The sequence below is a fragment of the Nuphar pumila genome, chromosome 2 (genome assembly GCF_984573655.1).
Source record: "Nuphar pumila chromosome 2, dmNupPumi1.hap1.1, whole genome shotgun sequence".
NCBI classification, from domain to species: domain Eukaryota; kingdom Viridiplantae; phylum Streptophyta; class Magnoliopsida; order Nymphaeales; family Nymphaeaceae; genus Nuphar; species Nuphar pumila.
The window spans coordinates 47348959-47358903 of NC_143250.1; positions in this window are offsets into that span (position 1 = coordinate 47348959).

The window sequence follows — 9945 nt, forward strand, 5'->3', positions numbered from 1 at the left end:
ACATTGAATTTCAAATGATATTTCAAGTATTTCCCAAGTTCCAAATTCAAATTTTCTAAGTTAGAATTTCAATTTCCAAGTTTGAATTCAGAGAAACCAAGTCTCTCAGAATCGATTTTCACCAAATGTCAAGGATTCCTCAAAATCGATTTTTATTTCTTTCAGAAGTATATTTGAAATCCCAATTCACGATTTTCCAAGATTTACATTTTATATTTCAATCATTCAAAGCAAACATCATGTTTTCAAATGTGCATTTTTCTGAAAATTCATAGCACATGCCTGATTCTATATGCATTTAGAAATTAGAATATGATTTAGACAATTTGAATAGAGTAGAGCATAAGATTGATCATTGGTTCAATTACCCCTGTTAAAGGTGGCAGGAACGGTTGAACCTCGTACCGACAGGCGAGTCCCATTCTACGGAATTTTCCCGCATTTTAAAACGGAGGCAAGTTATTTTCAAAAACTTTTTCAAAGGTCAGTTTGATTCACAAAAGTTGAAAATTTTGCGATGATAACAATTGAACTACGGATCAATGTGTGCTTTAACTAAGTTCAAATATCTGAATCATGCTTTATTTTCCTAAAATGCACAGAGAATCAAGCATGTGCTATGAAGTTTTGAAAAGATGCACATTCTGAGAAATATGATGTTTGCTTCTGATGTCTTAGAAAATGCTGGGAAAAGAAATTCCTGGGAAAATCATGAATTTTATTGGAAATCAAGGATTGCATTGGAAACTAATTTTTGAAGGGAAAATTGATTCTTAGAAAAATTGGAACTTTGAGAAAATCAATTTTTGAGATTTGAATTGCTTTTTCTGAGAAAATCGATTTCTAAAGAGGATTTCAGAATTCTGAGAAAACAAGTTTCAGAGATATTTCAAAGACTTTGAGAAAATTGATTTGTGAACTTTGAAAATGAAATTGAGAATGTTAAAGCATCAGGATTTGAATTTGGGAAATATTTGAAATATCATTCAAAAACTCAGAGTTTTAAGAAAATCACTTTCTGAGAAAGACTTAGAAAATTTTGAGAAAATCGATTTCTCTGAATTGAGATGAAAGCATATGATTGTTTGAAATGATTTAAATGAATGAATATGGATTTGGAATTTTTTTTTTTCGGAATTGAGAAAATCCTTTTGAGTTTTTGAGAAATGCAGTGCATTTTTAAAGTTAGCCTAAGAGTGTAGGCTGAATGTGGCTAATACGAAGATCACAAATCTGGGTTTCATTCATATTCTGACTATGGCTATAAATACAAATTCCATTGAGTTTGTCAACTCCCTAAGAGCTTGTGCACGTGCCATTTATGTCAACCATAGTGGATTTGAAAAATACGCATGAATTACAATACATCAAATATTGAATTTATATGAAAGCAAACTATACGCAATGCATTATATTCTAAGCAAAAAATGTAAATCTTATTCTAAATTATTACATCTGATATTACATTGAAATGAAATTAGAGAAAATAAATGAAAGTCTTCTTCCTGGATATTCCTGCATAACTAGAAAACAAGTTAATACAAAAATGTAGGTTTATCTGGATTTATCCGAAAATATTAGAAAATTATTGGATATTATCCAAATATAAACCCAATTCATACCTTCCTGATATAAATATAAGAAATGAATGGTAAAAATTCAACGAATAAGACTAGGAATTTCGAAATTGGAGTGAAAATGACCAAAATGCCCCTAATAGCAAGTCTGGTCTTGAAATCATGGTTTTCAAAAAGATATTTTGTAAAAATGAGATTTTGAAATTCAAATAATGATAAATCAAACACAAGATGATATGATATGATGAAAATACAAAAATTAAAGTTTAAAAATTCGAAATTGAGGTAAAAATGACAAAAATGCCCATGATAGCAAGACTATGGACTTGAAATCAAGGTTTTCTAAAATCAATTTTGTAAAAATATAAATTTTGAAATTCAAATGCATGTAAATGACATGAAAATCAAATATAACATGATATGAGATGATGATATGCATGTTAAAACCCTAAAAATACGAAAATATCATAAGAACACCGAATTTTGCATGAATTTCGCCTTTGATTTTAAAAGCTAATTAACACACAAGGCAAATGAACTTGAAATTGGATGAAATTTTGCATGGACACCTAATTTAACCCTAATAACATAATGGAATCCTAAAATCTATTTTTTTAATATTTTCTAATATGGAAAATAATTAAAAACCCTAAATAAATAAGATTTTTGCCTTTTAGCCTAAACCTAACCTACATATGACCTAGTTTAGAGTACTAACCTACTATAGAAATGCACTGAATTTTATGGGGTGATAGAGGATAGTTAGGAAAGGATTTTTGCCTTTTACATATTCAGGATTCAACCTATGGTCGAAGATCTACAGCTCCGCCAAGTTTGGTCAGAATCCGGTGACTCTAGAATTTGGAGCAGACTGATAGGCTTTCACAAAAAAATAGCGAAAATAGCAAACAATGGCCAAAATGGCTGAACTTTTAGGAGTATATCTCTGACACATAGAGGAACAATTTCTCTTTTGACGGTTTCAGCATTGGACCTACGGATTGGGAGGACACAATGGATTATCAGACCTCTAATTCCAATAAAATTGGAATGACAAGGAATTAACTAGTGAATTGGTTAAATCTGGAAAAATAGAAATCTGAATCCTAAAAATCTGGAAAATGATAGAGGAGTTCATGGGGAACAACTCCTTATTTGATAGTTGGAGCATATGACCTATGGATTGGAGTGCCACAACAGACTAAGGTCGGTCTAGACCTTGACAAGCCTGTAACAGGCTATCCACAGAGTTTTGCAAAACACGAATTTTTAGGGGTAGTAAATATTTTTAGAAAAAACCCAAAAAATACAGAAAAATAATAGATCTAATCATGAGTCTGCTGTATTTTTTAAGGAATGATTTGGATCTCCCATGGGGGATATCTTGGGGCAACAAGTCTGCTACCAGGAAATCTGGGATTTCCAGAGGGTTAAAAACCGGATTCACGGTTTGATTTATCAAATGGGGTTGTAGAACCCAAATTAATCTGGGCTTTTTGCAGAAAATCAAAGATAAACATGTGTATTTACCACGAAAAATTCAGGATTTATAGATGCAAAATTGAACATAAAATAATGGCTGGACTCTATACATAAACTAAAACCTCTAGACTTTTAGGCAAACCTTAATAGAGCTAACAAAACTATCTAAAAAAAATAAAAATAAAACTGATTAAATCAAATACCTAGGATATATGATTTTCATGAAAATGATGCTTAAAGTAAAATAAAAAAAAGAAAACAGGGAGATACAAATCATATACATATATTTTTTTTATGGCTGCGAGAGGAGATGGTCTGATCCATACATCGGATGAGCCCTCTTCCCTCACACAACCTCTCATCTCATAAAAAAAATGAATTCATATGTTATATTTAAAATAGTGATAATAATAATAAATAAAACAAAGAAAACGTTGCTCTTACCTTGGTTGGAACCGGCTGAAGGTTGAAGGAGGAAGCGCTGCCTTGATGAAGGTGAGCTGCAATAGGTGGCTGGAATAATGGAGAGAGTTGGGCGTCCCTTGTGTGGGTTGGGCGTCAACTGGAGGTTGGTGAAGACTAAAGGAGGAAGGCAAGGAGGGTTGCATCTTGAGCAATGGTTGTGGCTGAAGAAGGGAGTAGCACCGGTGGAGGCAAGGTTGTTGCTATGGAGATGCTACATCAAGAGGAGGCTGTAGTGATGCAGGCTGGAGTATGATGGTAGTGGAGGAGGTTGCTGTGTAAGGAGGTGAAGAGAAAGAGGGGAGGGAGAGAGAGAGAGGCGTGAATGCTTGAGTCCAAGAGGAGAAGGGGCTACCGTGTGATGCTTGTTTTCCAAAAAAAATTTAAAAGAGAACTTAGGTTTTAATAGAACTAGGGCTAAGTGCTTGAATGAGAGGAGAGAAGGGAAGTGTTTAGCCGTATATGCTCTTTTAGGCCTTTAGAAAAGAGGGAAGGGAAAGCAAAGGGGAAAGGAAGGAAAGGAAAGAAGAAGGAAAGAAGAAAGGAAAGAAGGAAAAGGGAAAAGGAAAGGAAAAAGAGAGGGAAAAGCAAGAAAGGAAAGAAAGAGGGGGAAAGGAAATATGGAATTTTTTTATTTTTTTTACATGTGGCGCCACTTTGGAGTGGGCCCACATGATTTTTCAAAAGGGGTTTAAAAGTGGGCACCACATTGGAGTGAGCCCACATGATTTCTAAAAAAGGAAATAAATGAAACCCAAAATCTTCAGTGTGACACCACTTGGAGTGTGTCCCACTTGTTGAGAAACTCTGTTTTGATGTTACATAATATGATACACTGTCTTATTTGATTTCATATGATATGATAATATGTCTTCTTGAAAAATGTTATATAATGACTGGATATGTTTTGCCATATATCTAACGAGTATTTGATGCAAGGATATCTCACTCAAAAAGGATGGAGACCTCTTGTTCAAGTACAACTATGATGCAATCATACTCCTTGAAGAAAAAGCTTGTTGAGCCATGCACTCCTAAAGACCTTCTAAAGAGATCGGCTTCCTCAAGTTGAAGATTTTTTTCTTTTTTAGAGTCATTTGTAACAGAACCTTCAGAAGCTTGCATATTGCATATTACATACTCACTCATAAAAGCTATCTCATAAAAGTATACGATAGTTTCAAAAAGCTCCTTTTTGAAAACAAATAATTGTACCTTCTTACAACCCTTTATGAAAAAGGTATTTTGACATGATTTCAAAATGTAATAATTGTACCTTATATCATATACAAGACAACTTGAAAAGTAATGATTTTAAAAGTAGGAAAAAGACAAAACATGAAATTGGCTACACAAAGAAAACAAATATAATATGTTTTGAAAAGACTCTAGTTACCTTCTTTAAAGAAATGATTTCAAATATAGGAAAAAGACAAAACATGAAATCGGTTACACAAAGAAACCAAATATAATATGTTTTGAAAAAGACTCTAGTTACCTTCTTTAAAGAAATGATTTCAAATATAAGAAAAAGACAAAACATGAAATTGGCTACACAAAGAAACCAAATATAATATGTTTTGAAAAAGACTCTAGTTACCTTTTTACAAACTCATAGAATGTCGACTTACTTAAAGTCATCATTCTTTTTGTATAGCATTAAATACCTTCTATAAAGAATCCTTGTTAAATATCCTTCTCAAAAATGTCGACTAACTTGTAGTCTCCATTCTCTCTGTAGACTTTGAAAAACACAACATAAAGAAAACACTTTACATGACTATGTACAAATAAATATCTCAAAGCACTCATTGTACTTACACACATTTAAAGTAAAGAAGTACCTATGTACCACAAATCATTAATTAGGATAAAGACAAAACCACATGACAACCTACAATCCAACGTTCAATGTACTATTGTAAGAAATAGACTTTTTACATAAAATATATATTACCTAAAATATTACAACGACTAGTGTACCCTATATTTTACTTTTATGGATAGAAGACTTTCTCGAATCTCTCTAAGGATGTTTTTTTGAAATGACATGACATTTCACATCTCAAAAAGGCTATGATTTCAAAAAGCCAACGACTATTTTTTTAAGCTATAAAAACACACTCAAATGAACTATTCAAACAGAAGGGAATGGAATAGACAAGTGAGCTTACAACGAGAAAAATACCTATTCGATATTTGAAAGAGAGCCTAGAAAAAGAAAGAGAAAAAGAAAGAGAAAAAGTCAAAAATAACTCTTTGACAAAGAGTATCTTCTGAGTGACAAACAGAACATTCTGAGAATCCTTCATTCGTGCATTCATATCATCCTGAAGGTTCAATAGGAAGTATTGTAACTTTCTGTTATTCACTGTATTCCTTCTTTATTGAAAGAAGTAGACCTCTGAGAAAGAGGTTGTTGCCCTTCTCTGTTGAGAGAAGAAGACCTCTGTGTAAGAGGGTGTTGTCCTTCTCTGTTGAGAGAAGAAGACCTCTCTGGAAGAGGGTGTGCCCCTTCTCTGTTGAGAGAAGAAGACCTCTGAGGAAGAGGGTGTTGTACTATTTATCCGGTGACTCGGATGTTATAGTGGAAAGCTCAAGTGGTTTGCTTGGGGACTGGATGTAGGTCAGGGTTTTGACCAAACCAGTATAAATCCTGTGTTTATTGTGTTGTGCCTTATTGCTTTATTTTTTATTATATCAACTTGCATCGTATTTCACTATTCACCCCCCCTCTAGTGGAATTTCATTTGGTATCAGAGCAGGTTTGTTGGTTTCGACATAACAAGTCTTCCAGCACATATGGCATCTACCTCTTATGCTCGTGATATTGAAGGTCAACACGCATCTCGTCCTCCTTTCTTCAACGACTCCAACTATGGATACTGGAAGTGTAGAATGACTATATTTCTCAAATCCATAGATTTTGCTGTATGGAAAATTGTTGAGCATCCATATACATCAGCTTCCGCAGACTATAACTTATGGTCTGATGAAGAAAAGAAAATGGCAAACCTAAATGCAAAGGCTATGAATGCCTTATATTGTGCCATCGATCAGAATGAATTCAATAGAATATCTATATGTGAATCTGCATATGATATTTGGCATTCTTTGGAAGTTATTCATGAAGGAACCAACAAAGTGAAAGAAGCCAAAATCTCATCTCTTGTCAGAAAATATGAGTTGTTCAAAATGAACAAAGATGAACCCATCACGAAGATGTTCACTAGATTCACCAACATCACCAACAATCTGAAATCTCTGGGTGTAACCCACTCTCAGACAGAAAAGGTGAAGAAAATCTTGAGATCTCTCACAACTAATTGGGAGAAAAAGACTACTGCTATTGAAGAAGCTCAAGATTTGTCCAAACTTACCTTGGATGATTTAATAGGCAATCTTATGGCCTATGAAGTCCACATGAAGGAAAGAAGGGAGGAAGAACAACCTTTGAAGAAAACTCTAGCCTTCCCAGCCCTTTCTGAGGATGAAGACTCAAAAAAAGAAACTAAGATTGCGCTACTCACCAGAAAATTCCAGCGCTTTATGAGAAAGAACCGGCTTCCAAATAAGCACAAAGAAAGAAAAGACCCAAAAGAAGATTCTATGTGCTAACAATGTAATAAGCCAGGTCACCTGAGACGTGACTGTCCTATTCTCAAAAGAAAATCCAAAACTGAGGAACCAAAGAAAAGGTTCTTCAAGAAAAAGGCTCTGCATGCTCAATGGGATGATTCAGAACCATCCACCAGTGAAGAGTCAAATGATGATGAAGCAGAAACCGCCAACATGTGCTTCATGGCAGAAAGCTCTGTAAGTGAATCTCTTGATTTCTCCTTTGAAGATCTTCAAAATGCTTTTCAGGAACTTTTTTGAAGAATCAAGGAAAACGATTCTAAAAAATAAACAGTTGAAATATGAGAATCTAGAGCTCCTTTTGAAAAATGAAAAACTCAGTATTGAAAATTCTGAGTTACAAAAGAAAAATCTTCATATTACTTCTGAAATCTCTTCTACTAGCTCCAAAACTAAAAATCTGCAAGTAGAAATTTCAGAATTAAAAAGTAAAACTGAGAACCTTATGAAAACGGTTTTCAAGTTTACTAAAGGAAAAGAGAACTTGGATAAACTCCTATCCTCTCAAAAAGTGTCTTTTTACAAGAATGGTATTGGCTACTCTCATTTTAACAAGCCTTCTTGTATGAATCAAAAGACCACGTTTGTGAAAAGTTCTTCTGAACCTAAAAAGGAGTATTATAATTTTAACTTCTTGAACTCCTCTAAGGCTGTAGACAAACCCAAATCTAAATGGATATGGGTTTCAAAGTCTAACAAAAAGGGACCCGATTGGGTACCAAAAAGAAATTTTACTTAATGATTTGCAGGCTCCAAACAAGAAGAACAGATGGATTCTAGACACTGGATGTTCAAAACACATGACTGGACATTCAGACCTCTTTGCTGTTCTTCATAAAAAGGAAGGAGGAACCGTCACCTTTGGAGATAACAACAAAGGTTTGATAATAGGTATTGGTAATATTGGAAATATAGATAAACCTCTTATCAAAGACGTTCTCCTGGTTAAAGGCTTAAAACATAACCTTCTAAGTATTAGTCAAATGTGTGATACAGGTTATAATGTTAGCTTTAATCATAATGCTTGTCTTATAGCAGACACCAATGAAAATATTATCTTAAAAGGTATAAGAAAAAATAATATATATGAACTATACCTAGAAAACATCACAGAACATTGCCTCATAGCTAATAATGACTCTCAACATCTATGGCACATGAGAATGGGTCATGTCAATTCTAAGTACATGTCTAAATTAGCTAAAGATAAGTTAGTACGTGGGTTACCCAAACTATCTTTTAAAAAGGATTACTTTTGTGATGCATGTCAATTAGGAAAACTGTCTAAATCATCCTTTAAATCAAAAAATATCATTTCAAGCAAAAGACCTCTAGAGCTTCTCCACCTGGATCTCTTTGGTCCTTCTAGAGTAGCTAGTCATAATCACAATAAATACGTTTTTGTCATTGTAGATGACTACTCAAGATTTACTTGGGTAATATTTTTGAAAAACAAAAGTGATACGTTTTGTTAATTTGAAATTTTATGTAAAAAATTACAAAATGAAAAATCTTGTTCTATTGTTAAAATCCGTAGTGACCATGGAGGAGAATTTGAAAATGAACTTTTTGAAAATTTTTGTAACTTGCATGGTATTTCTCATAACTTTGCCTTTCCTAGAGTTGCACCTCAAAATGGTGTAGTAGAAAGAAAGAATAGAACCCTTCAGGAATCTGCTAGAACTATGCTCCAACATAATAATCTTGCTAAATCTTTTTTGGCAGAAGCTATTAATACTGCATGCTACATAACAAATAGAGTTCTCATTAGACCCTTATTAAATAAAACTCCCTATGAACTATTCTATGACAGAACTCCAAGAATAGACTATTTCAAAGTCTTTGGTTGTAAATGCTTTATCCTGAACACAAAAGATAGCCTAGATAAATTTGATGCTAAATCTATTGAAGGCATATTTTTAGGATATTCAAGTCATAGTAAAGCATACAGGGTTTTCAATAAGAGTTCTAAGTCTATTGAAGAATCTATGCATGTTAGTTTCTGTGAATCTATTGATCAATCTGTTCATAAGCAAACTAACGATGATGATGTTGAAAGTACAGATTTATTTTTAGATAACACAGCTAAGTCTAATGAAGATGATCATCAAAGAACATTTGTAGATATCAAAGATCATCCTCAAAAGCAGATTTTGGGAGAACTGACAAAAGGGGTTCAAACTAGAGCTCAGCTAGAACGGATTGCAAATATGGCATTCATTTCTCAACTTGAACCAAAGAAGATTGATGAAGCCATCATCGATGAGTTCTGGATGCTAGCCATGACTGAAAAATTGAATTAATTTTAAAGGAATGAAGTTTGGGATCTTGTACCAAGACCAAAGGATCATCCGATCATTGGGACAAGATGGATCTTCAGAAACAAGCTAGATGAAACAGGTAATGTTATAAGAAACAAGGCCAGACTAGTAGCTCAAGGATACAATCAGGAGGAAGGTATTGATTTTGATGAAACATTTGCTCTTGTTGCTAGACTTGAATCTATTAGAATGTTTTTAGCATATGCAAGCTATATGGATTTTAAACTATATCAAATGGATGTTAAAAGTGCTTTTCTAAATGGTTTTATAAATGAAGAAGTTTATGTAAAACAACCTCCAGGATTTGAAAATGAACAATATCCAGATCATGTTTTCAAACTCAAACGTGCTTTGTATGGATTAAAACAAGCACCTCGTGCTTGGTATGATAGACTTAAAACCTTTTTACTAAAAATTGGTTTTTCGGTATGCAAAGCAGACTCTACTTTATTTGTGAAAATAGT